This window comes from Nicotiana sylvestris, chromosome 9 (genome assembly GCF_000393655.2).
Source record: "Nicotiana sylvestris chromosome 9, ASM39365v2, whole genome shotgun sequence".
NCBI lineage: Eukaryota > Viridiplantae > Streptophyta > Magnoliopsida > Solanales > Solanaceae > Nicotiana > Nicotiana sylvestris.
The window spans coordinates 72,199,619-72,211,938 of NC_091065.1; positions in this window are offsets into that span (position 1 = coordinate 72,199,619).

Sequence of the window (12,320 nt, forward strand, 5' to 3'; positions counted from 1 at the left end):
TTGGAGCTTACCTTTTGAGCTCATGTGTGACGCAAGCGATGTTGCGGTAGGAGCAGTTTTGGGTCAAAGAGTGAATAAGATGTTTCACCTTGTGTATTATGCAAGCAAAACAATGAATGATGCTTAAGTGAATTACACGGTAACAGAAAAAGAGTTGTTGGCTATTGTGTTCGCAATGGAGAAGTTTAGGCCTTATCTCATGGGTGCCAAGGTGATAGTTCATACCGACCATGCTACACTCCGCTACTTGACGACGAAGAAGGATCCCAAATCTCGGTTGATGAGATGGGTCTTATTGCTTCAAGAGTTTGATTTGGAGGTTGTGGATCGGAAAGGGTGTGAAAACCAAGTGGCGGACCACTTTTCCCGCTTGGGGGAGGAGGGGAGGCCCCGTGATGGACTCGATATTAATGATTCATTTCCTGATGAGCAACTCATCTCTATGTCTGTGAATATTATGCCTTGGTTTGCGGATATTGCAAATTTCTTTGTAACCGATATTATTCCGTATGAGCTCTCTTCTAACCAAAGGAAAGAGCTTAAACGGGATATCTTGGACTATTACTGGGATAAACCGTACTTGTTCAAAATTTGTAATGATGGTGTGATCTGGAGATGTGTTCCAGATGAGGAGCAATTGAGTATTCTGGATGTTTGTCATTACTCTCCCTACGGTGGTCATCATCATAGGGCGAGGATAGCTTCAAAGGTTTTGAGTTGTGGTTTTTATTGGCCCACATTGTACAAGGATGCAAGTGAACTAGTGAAGAGATGTGATGAATGTCAAAGAGCGGGTGGAATTTCAAAGAAGGATGAGATGCCTCTCACCACTATTCTCGAGGTTGACATATTTGATGTGTGGGGCATTGATTTCATGGGTTCGTTTGTAAGCTCTTGTGGCAACATGTATATTCTTGTGGCCGTTGATTATGTTTCAAAGTGGGTTGAGGCCGTGGATTTACCCAACAACGAGGCCCAGAGTGTTGTGGCCTTTCTCAAGAAGAGTATCTTTACTTAGTTTGGCACTCCTAGAGCAATCATTAGTGATGGAGGGTCTCATTTTTGCAATAAGGCATTTGACACTTTGCTTGCAAAGTATGGTATCAATCACAAGGTTTCTACCTCTTACCATCCTCAAGCTAGTGGGAAAGTTGAAGTTTCCAATCGGGAGATCAAGAGTATATTGTCAAACACGGTCAATGCAAATAGGACTGATTGGTCAAAGAAATTGGATGATGCTCTTTGGGCTTATAGGACTGCTTACAAGACTCCGATTGGTATGTCTCCGTACTGGTTGGTGTTTGGGAAAGCTTGTCATATACCGGTCGAGTTAGAGCACAAGACCATGTGGGCTTTGAGGAAGTTAAATCTTGAATGGGGTGTGGCAGAAAATCTTCAGGTGGAGCAGCTTAATGAATTTCGGTTTCATAACTACTCCAGTTCGTCCTTGTATAAGGACAAGATGAAGTACCTTCATGACAAGTCTGCTCGTGGCAAAGAGTTCAAAAGGGGTAATTTGGTTCTCTTGTTCAATTCCCGGTTATGACTATTTTCGAGTAAGCTTAAATCAAAATGGAGTGGACCTTTTGATGTGGTGCTTGTGACTCCGTTTGGTGCTCTTGATTTGAAAAACAAAAATGGTGAGATCTTCAGAGTTAATGGGCACAGAGTAAAGCACTATCTTGGAAAATTTGATGACATCCACGTGGTGGAAAAGATCCATCTCAAGTGATTGATGGTAACCTGCATTGTGTCGCGATGTTAAATCAGGCGCTTCTTAAGAGGCAACCCATGTGTTTTTCTTTTTATTTTTTTTATTTTCTTCTTAGTGTAGGATTTGCTTTTCAACTAACTGGTTGTAAGTTGTGTATAGGGATGTTTGATACAGTGCAGGACTAAGCTAGAAAAATCGGTCACTCTCTGAAGTTTGGATCGCGGTCGCGCTCCATTTTTTGCGGTCCGCGGTGGCCTTATCGCGGGGGCGGAATTTGATTGCGGTCAACGGTGCTAAAAGGTTAAAAATGGAGGCTCTCTGAAGTTTAAACCGCTGTCGCGGTGCATTTTTCGCAGACCGCAGTGGTTTACCGCTGTCGCGAAGCATTTTTCGTGGTCCGCGGTGGTTTCAAAGCAACAGCCCCTTCTGAGTTACACAACCACGGTCCGCGGTGCATTTACCGCGGCCACAGTAGGTAAGAATTAGTGGGTCCCAGGGCTTGTTTATAAATAGGACCTCAGGGCCCCCTTTTACACTTTTCGCCCTTTGCACTCTCAATCACTATAGACTACTGTTCACGCACTAATTTGCACAACACAAGAACTGAGCTTCATTTGTATTGCATCTCACTTCTAGTAATTCAAATCTACCTTTAGTCTTTAATTTTGTTTTTATTTTCTTTTAATTTGATAGTTATTACTTCTTGTTGTTCCTTTTTCTTTCAATTTTAATTTAGGGTTCCATAGTGTTAAATAGATTAGGTTTTAATTAGTCAGAAATGGTGATTAACTACCTAGTGGGTCGATAATGTGTTGATTAATGCTAAAATGCATGAAAATTTGAAACCCTAAGTGCTGAGCCCAAAATACGACTATCGCGGTCCGTAGTTGTTTTTCTGCGGTCCGCGGTTAGATATCTTTTTGAGAGATTTTCAAGCCTTGATAATCGCGGTCCGCGGTGGCATTTTTTGCGGTCCGCAGTGCATTTACCACGGTCGCACTTGATTTTTTGCGGTCCGCGGTGGAATTGAAACAGAGAGTGGGTAGTTTGAGTCCCACCTCTCCGCGATCCGCAGCTAATTTTTTGCGATCCGCAATGCAGCCTTTGTGGCCGCAGTGCATTTCTCGCGGACTGCGGTCTGCAGTTCTGCCTTACACTAATAACTATTTTTCTGAAATGCTTCTTCCAGTCTTTGCACTAACAAGTTCACTTGATATACTTGCAGACAATGGTTAAATACAGAGGAGGTGGTGACAAACAAAAGGGTAGAGCAGAGTCCTCTGGGGGTAGGGGACGAGGCATGATCAAATTGACCCTAGCAGCTCGGAAAGCAATTGGGGAAACCAAAAAACTCATCAAAGCTGCAGATAGAGTTGCTTCCTATTATGAGGGAAGTGAGTATTTGCCTTCCCGAGAGGCATCTGTGTCTGCTTCAGTGCCGGAGTATGTACCTGACTTCCCGGAGAGGCATCGTCTGAGAGATTTACCTACACCTCCGGCCTTTCCTACTGCTCATGCTTCAGTTCAGATTTCTTCTGAGTCGTTTGAGGGCTCAGCTGAGAGCAGTGATAGTTCAACCTCACCTACACCTTCGTCACCTTGACAGGATGTAGATGTTGGGGTACCTAATGAAGAGGGAGGGGGTGTGCCACAACTCGGGGGTGTGGAAAGAACTAGAAACCCCGAGGTGTGGCAAAAGTGGTTCGTCAGTGAGCTAGCTTATCACAAGTTCCGAGAATGGTGGCCTCTAAGATCGCTTATTGTTGAGCACCAATTCATAGAGAGGGATCTCCTACCACACAACCCCAATGTGAAACAACAATTCAATGAGCGTGTAGAGTGGGTTTACTTCACCAGCAGGGTATCAGAGGCAAACGAGCACTTAATCAAAGAGTTTTACGCTAATGCTTCCCACATCAAGAAGGATACCAAAGTGACTAAAGTGCGGAACTTGAAAGTAAAGTTTGATAGGAAGACAATAAATGAGTACCTGGGCTTTCATGAGGAAGATGAATCATTATACTTGAAGAAATTGGCACTTGATAAGGCAGCCCGTCCATGCTTAGCATCATATTTGGCTCTCCCAGGCACCACCCCAGCATGGTTGACATCAGGAGTTGCAATCTTGAGGAAAACTCTAAATTTTGAGGCAAAAGGTGGGAGACTTTTGTATGAAGCAAGTTGGACCCCACTACCCATGAAAACTCCATGCCGGTGTCCCGGGCGATATTGGTAGCGTCTATTATGGCGGGGTTCCCGATCAATGTTATGTCTAGGGTGATCACTAGGGTGGTCAATGAAGGTGACAGATCATACCCCTTCCCGAATTTCCTTACAATGTATTTGGAAGACCAGGATGTGGAGAAACGAAACTTTGACGTGAAGGTGAAACCCAAGATGCCTTTTTCATGGTACAGCCTCAAGGCTGATGATAACCCCAAAGCCAAAGATCCCAAAGGAAAATCCACTACTTCTACTAGCCAGTCTGAAGAGCCAGTAGTAGTAGTCACTTCTTCTTAGTCCCCACTACCATACCAGAGTCTGCCTCCGGACCATCTACTTCTACCTCTCTAGATATTCCATCCTCCTCAGCATACCCATTGACTTCCCACAGATTGAGCCAAACACTCTCCAGTATCAACAACTGGATGCATGCATCAACTTCTAAGTTGTCTGTACTTTCTAGTTCAGTGGCAGCGCAGATAGTGCCCCCATAACCACAGATGCTAGCTTCGGTAGAGGATACTCTCAAAAACTAATAATAGATGCTCTTGCAAAATAAGGCAAAACACTTAAGGAGCTGAGCAAATACACAAAGAAGCTGAAGCATACATGGGCATCAAAGGAGTCGGTCAAGGAATTGAGGGGCTAAGTGTAGAAGATGAAGGCAACTGATCATTTGCCTTTGGAGCTGCTATTGCATGATCAGCCTCCAGCAGCTGAGACAGAGCAGGTTCCGGAGCAGGAGCTTGAGAGAGCTCTAAAGAGGAGGAGGATGATCCCCCAGGTGGACGATGCTGAGATTGAGTTGGCAGAGACAAATGGTACTACTTCTGGCCAGCCACAGGCCCCGGGACAGATGATCCAAGTGCCCAGCCACAGGATCCCGTGCTATCACAGGACCCCATGCAGACAGAGAATTCATAGGGAGTTTTCTTAACTCTCTATCTTTCTTTTTTGAGCTTATTTTTGGTTAGTTAGCATTGAGGACAATGCTAGCTTTCATTTGAGGGGGTGGCCCTACTTTGATTTTTGATTTGGTAGTTTGATTTGATAGTTGGAATGTAATTATAACACTATTTTCTTTCTTTATGCTTATTTTTCACTTTTGGTATGTATATAACTTTACGTTTCATTTTACTTTCCGTTATTGTTCTAGTTTGGTCTGTTATAAAGTTACTCTCATGTATATATTCATCCCTTCTTATGTATATTCATCTAAACCCCCCTTTTGTACATATTCAATTTACTTTCCGCATTTTACTTCATAGCTTCTTTTGTATTTTCCTTAATAGTAAAGCTTTTTATTTCATTTGATAGCTTCTTTTTCGGTCCGTAGCTTCTTATTTTTCAAGTTTCAATGATCAATAAGCCTTTGGTTTTCTTAATGTCATGGTTCTTTACGTGAAGGGTGACTTTTCCCATTTTGAGTAATTTTGTAGCTTACTTAGCAATTAATCTTAGTATCTTATCTTGTAATTACTTTATGGATTATTCTTCATCCCAATCTATGATATTTTTCTTCAATTATGAGTAGCTAAACCCATTAACTAGGGTTGTGGCTCAACCCTAGTGTGGGTATTATGGGTCTTTTATTTTAGGGCTTAGATATTTATAGGTGATTGTTATTTGGCCTGATTTATGCTTTCTATGTTGAATTAGTGGTTGCAAACACTAATTTGTGCCTTTTGGCTTAGGCTCTTCTTGAGAAAGAGAGATTAAGTCTAGGAATTTCAGGCCAACAAGGAATTGGGGTGTATTCAAGAGATTGATAGCCCTAATTAAAGGGTTAAACCTAGAGATAGTAATACTCGACTTGAGCCAACATTGCTTGTACAAATTGAACACCCAATTGGGCTTGAGAAAGCCAATTAGGGCAAGGTCACTCTTACTACCGAGAGGTGTAGCGTGAGTAACTTCGTGCATTGGCTATATCATGACCCCAACTATAACATCATTGCCCTAAGTTCTAGATCTCGTTAGATACTCACCTAGGAGTAGGTCACTTCCCTAGTGCCTCTTTACCCATATAGAAAACTCTACAACCATATCTACTTAGCTTAATTCCGCACATCATTAGTATAAAATTAGAAGTAACAAACAAACAAACATGATTGGAAGTGTAATCAAGAGCACTACACACTACTAGATTAGATAGAAATCCAACTCCAAACATTGTACTAGCTCCCTGTGGATTCGATCCCGACCTTCTCGAGTAAAAGATGCATCGACCGCTCTTGCCACTCTGTAGTGGTGTAGGGTTGGACCCGATCAGTCATCCTCAACCATCCAAAGACAATTCTCATGGTCTGAATGGAATTTGCATCATGTTTAAATTTACGCAGAGATATTTGCTTGCAATGCATCCTTTATTTGCAGGTAACCCGATGAGCAACCATCATCCCTAACAGGAGTAATCCCGCTCTAGTTCCTTTATACTATTTCAAACCTGACCGCTCACCGTAGCCATTTCACATATTCAAAACCTTGTATCCGTCCTTCTGATAAATCCATCAGTATACTTCGCTGGTGGATCCAGAACTACACACGGCCTGATTCATGTAAAATAAAGGATATGTAGGCAGCTCGGAAACCAGAGTGCGGCCTATGTCTCTCAAATCACCCTATTCGATCAAAATTGACCATCATATATTTACCCGATAACTCTTTCATCCTTCCGGGGTAAAGAGGGGCAGCTGTTGATACCTGATTTTTCCCTATATTATTTTTAAAAATGCATGTATATCTTCAAAACAATGCATGTGCATCAATCAATATTTTTCCATAATTTCTGCATTTTAAAAGGATTTTTAATTAATTTATCCTAGCATTTCTATTATATAAATAATTACTAATTGCATCACAAAAGGATTTTATAATAATTTTATTGCTTAATTTTATCATTTATATTTATATTAAGCTTTAATTATCTTATGCATAACCCTATTTACATCTGTAGGCTATAATTGCAATAACTTTGCAATAATAGCCCATATGTGCATAGTTATTTTATTTTACGCGAAAATGACCTTTTATATTTTTATTATACAAAGTAATTATTTTAAATAATTTTTATGCATCAATAGCATTTTTATCATTTATTAGCTATTTTTATAAATGATCTTATCAAAATAATTGGGTATTTAACAAATAGCCCCTTTTAATTTGATTTAATTTCGGACTTGGCCTAAATTATTACCCCAGCCCAATTAAATCATAACCCTGATCCAATACCCAATAACCTAATCTTTAAACCCGCCCAACCCCAAATCAAATCCTGGCCGTTGATCTCAGAGATCAACGGTCCAGGATGCTATTACCATTTTTAATTACCCATAACCCCCCCCCCCAAACCCTATTCATTTCCCAATTTCGCTGCCCCTAAATCCCCTCTTCCTCTCTTCTCTCTCAACCTCTCCCTAACCCTAGCCCACCGTCACTTGAACCCTCTTTAATCCATGGGGTTCCTTTTCGATTTTAATCCCTATTCGACCTCTTATCTCTACTGGTTGTTCGATTTCTTTGTTGTTTGATGGAATCTCAAAGGGATTCGAACAGACTTGGTTCAAATCCCTCAATCTTTTGATGAATCCGTCTGTATTCACCATATGTTTGTGAGTATTATCATTTTCGTATTTTCGTGGCTTCAAATCTTCGGTCTAAAACTCGATTTTTACACATTTGCTTATTTTTGCACAAACCTAACTATTTTTTTGGCCAAATAGGTCCAGATCTCTTTAGATCTGAAGTGTTTGGAGTTTATTTAATTGTTTTCCTTTAAGATTCTTTTGTTTTTACTGCTATTATCTATCGATTTCACTTTTTCCTTAAGAACTAGGGTTTCATCTTTTAAGTTTCTGCAAATGTTTTAAAATGCTTAAAGGTTCAACTCTGGCCTTTCTTCTTTACTGTTCGACTAATTTTTTTTTCTTGATGTTTCATCTCTGTGTTTCGATATGCTTAAAGTTTTCCGTTATTCGATTATTTGTCTCACTGTTCTTGCTCGTTCACTTTGGCCCGGTTAAGTAAATTGATTAATTGATTTATTTGCCTAATTAGGGTTTGAAATTAAATTTTCTTGTTAAAATTGGTATCTTTCTGAGTTTTTTATTTATTCTTTCATTATATGTGACTTATAATTGGTACTGCATTCCTTAATTATGTTACTGGCCTGATTTATGGGTTTTGATTTGTTCTGACCGACCTATAAATGGTCTCTAACTTATTTCTTACCTTATTAAACCTCAATATTGCTTGTTAATTGATTCTCCCTAATCTAAGTGATATTTCCCAAATTATGTCGTATTAATTGATTGGGTTTAGCCTTAATTAACTGGTTAAATGATTTGTATACCTTATTTGTGAACTCTTAATTTTCTTTGCCTTATTTGTTCTACTCTGCTGAATGCTATGTAAACCTCACTATTCTGATTTTTTTAAACATACGGAAAAATAGAGAAAAACCCACACACACTGATACACACAACTCTTGCTTACACACTTACACAACTTAAGTTTAATTGAATTGTTGCATTATCTAGCCGGCTGAAAGCCAAGGCTAGACTCTTGGATTTTATTCGTCTTCACCTTCCTATTTGCTATCTCCTTAACTGGTGAGTCTAGAACCGCCTTAAATAGAGGTCCTAGACACCTCCAGGGCCAGAGGTAAGGGACGGGTAGTGCACGCATAAGGTACGTACTGGATGTTATTAGAATGCTTAGGTAATAATTGAAAAAGGAAGGGTAATTGGGTAGTAAAAGAGATGATGACCTGTGCACTAATGCTACGCGTAGCACCTCAATTTGGGGAAGGTTACCAAGTATTGAATGGAAGTGATCCTATAGGTCAATAAACTTAGGACCCCTTTAATTCCCATTTTAAAATAATCTCTATTTGTTTAAACTGCTTCATTTCCTTAAAGACTAATTTGCTTAATTGAGTTTGGTTGGGACCCACCGTTGTGGACCTCGAGGGGTGCCTAACACCTTCCCCTCAAGGTAATTTTGAGACCTTACCTAATCTCTGGTAATGTAAACTGGTTTCATGAGTTAATTGTTCTAGGTGCCCTGATGCACCTTAATTCGTTAGGTGGCGACTCTTCAAATCTCTTATCCAATTCCAAAAAGAAAAGTAGTTATCCCAAAAATGTCGAAACCCGTACTCTACGAGGAAAAGGGGGCGTGACGATTTGGTTCTTCTGTCAAAGTACGGGTAACTTGATATATTAGCCACTAATCTTCCTCACCCTAGACTGTAGAAATAGGAGGTGTATAGAAGAATAGTTTAGTCTCTGAAAATACCACATCAGTTGACACTAGATATTTGCCATGTTCAGTAGCATAACATCAAAACAATTTTTGAAGGCGAGAATAGCCCAGGAAAACACATTTCAATGCCTTGGGATCCAACTTGGTAATAGATGGTCGAACATCTCGGACATAACATATACATCCGAACACCTTATGTTCCACCGTAAACAATGACTTATTTGGAAAAAGAACACTGTAAGGCACATTACCACCAAGCACAATAGATGACATGTGATTAATCAAAAAATAAGTTGTAGAGACTGCATCAGCCCAGAACTGTTTAGGGACCTTCATTTGGAACAAAAGTGTCCGAGATGTCTCAAGTAGATGTCTATTCTTTCTCTCAGCAGCTCCATATTGAGAAGGTGTATCAACACATGAAGACCGATGTAGTATACCATGTTGTCTCACGTAGGACCGACATAACTATGACATGTATTCTTTAGCGTCATCACTCCTTAGAATACGTACCGAAGCATAAATTGAGTTTTGACTTCAACACAGAAGGCAGAGAAGTGAGTAAACACTTTATAGCGTCTTTTCATAAAGTAATCCGAGTTATTTGAGAAAAATCATTTACAAAAGTGACAAAATACCTATGTCCGATTTTGAAAACAGTAGGACATGGTCACCAAGCATCAGAATGAACTAACTCAACTCGCTTATTAACCCTTGGACCTAATGAGAAGCGATGATGTTTTGCAAATTGACATGACTCACAATCCAATAAAGAAATATTTTGAAACTGAGGGTAGAACTTCTTCAACAGAGGTAAAGAAGGATGTCCCAATTGACAATGTGCTTTAAAATGAGACATAACACTCGAACATGCAACAGACCGGGGCTCCCATTCATCAAGCATATATAGATCACCTGATAAATATCATTTTCCAATAACCTGCTTCATTATAAGATCTAAGAATAAATAATGGTCAAGCAAAAAAAGTGACATGACAATGAAGGTCTATAGTCATTCTAATAACAGAAATCAGATTAAAGGCCAAATTTGGTAGGCTTAATACAGATGACAGGTTAATAGAGGAAGTTGGTTTAACAGTCCCAGATCCAACATTGTTACAAGTTGATCCATCAGCTACAGTAACTAGAGAGATTGTTTTGTGTGACTAAAAACTAGAGAAGATATTTGGATTACCTGTCATGTGATTTGTGGCACATGAATTAATCACCCATTTATTTGAGTAGGTGATAAAACATATTTTATCTGACCCACCAAAATCAGCAACCGAAGAAGATTCCTTAGTTGATAATTGATGAAGGAATTTTAGAACATCATCTAAAACCAAGATTGTTGGACTATGAGACATAGCCACAAGTCCATGAAATCAGTAAACAAAAGAGAACTTAAACAAACTGACCACAACTAGAACTTTATACAAATAAAGTTACCCCACGAAATACAGAATCAGAAGTTTGCCCAATGAACCAGAGAATAAGTGAGAATCAAACAGAATAGAGTTCCAACTGATATAATTGAAAAGTTCCACCAAGAATTTGCTCAACTAGAACACTCAAAGTATCAGAATAATGGAAGAGGAACAAGTAAAATTCCACCAAAAAGATACCCAACAAATATCCAAAAGATCAAGTAACAGAATCTCATCTAACTCAATCACCAAAATGATCTTCACTTGAATAAAGCTCAACAAGCCAAAGATTCACAAAGGAGAATTTTACCAAGAATATGAAGTTCTTAGATAGTAATCAAACACCAAATCAGCAAATGGAAAGTTAAAAAAGAGAGGTGATTTTGACAAAAGAAAACAAACTTAACAAAACTTGGAATGCTTTAAATCTACCCAATCGAAGTCTAATGAACAAGAAACCACAAAATTTTAATAGAAAATATTGAGCCAACATCAAGGTCTACGACTTCCGGCGAACTTTCTAAACCAACACCGGCAAATCAAATATATCTGCTCTGATACCATGTAAAATATAGAGAAAATTGAGCAATCTCCTTATATATTATTGCAAGAAGTAACACGTATATATACAAGTACATAGAGCCCTAACTATAGAAAGAATAAAAAAGGAGATCCTATAAATTTGCTATGAATCCCTATAATTCTGCTAGCTATGTACATTGTGTAAAAGTATGTCTACATTCATTCCGTAGTATGTCTACATTCATTCTGTAACAGTTTAAAACTATAATATTTGGAATGCAAGCTTATTGGTCATAATTATTTATCATGCCTGCAAAGGTAATGTGATTGGAGCTACTGCAGAAGTTATATTTGGTCAGGAGTAAATGTGATAACTAAAAAAGTTATTAATATCATGCGAAAAAATGTATCAACCTAAAATTGCAGTTAGATTTAATCTTATTAACTTAAAACTATGGAATAAAGTTATAATCACAAACACGTGCTGGAACTTGGCAAATAAATCAGACAATTTGTGGATTAAATAGATATATGCTTACTACATCAAGGGAAAAGAGTTTCCAAATATATCCATACTACACACAAGCAAGTTGAATGGAGAGGAAAGTATTTGGTACAAGATAGTTCATGGAATGCCTACAGAATGCAAATGGAAGCAAAGGAAGTATCATAAAGCATGTCTACTTGCAAATGCTTGGAGATTTACTAAAAGTGTGGTGAAATATGTGATATATCAAAACTCTGCTAGACCAAAGTCAATTTTATTAGGTGGTTACAATTATATGACATGTTGTTTACAGTTGATAGATTACTAAAATAAATAATGCAAGTTGATTCTATAAGTGTGATATGCAAAATAAGGTAGGAAACAAGAGATCATCTTTTTGTTATTTTTATTATGTGGTTATAATTGCATGACATGTTGCTTACAGTTGATAGATTATAAAATAAAGAATGCAAGCTGATTTTATGTGTTTAATGTACAAAATAAGGCGGGAAACAAGAGAATATCTCTTAGTTTAATATATATTTATAAAAAAAATTATGGCTCATATTGATGCAATAGGCATAGATTTATTATCCTGTAGTAGATGATTGAGCCAACTATAACGCTTAATTATAAGAAAAGCTAAAAAAAATGGCAAAGACACACACATATGTTTAAAACG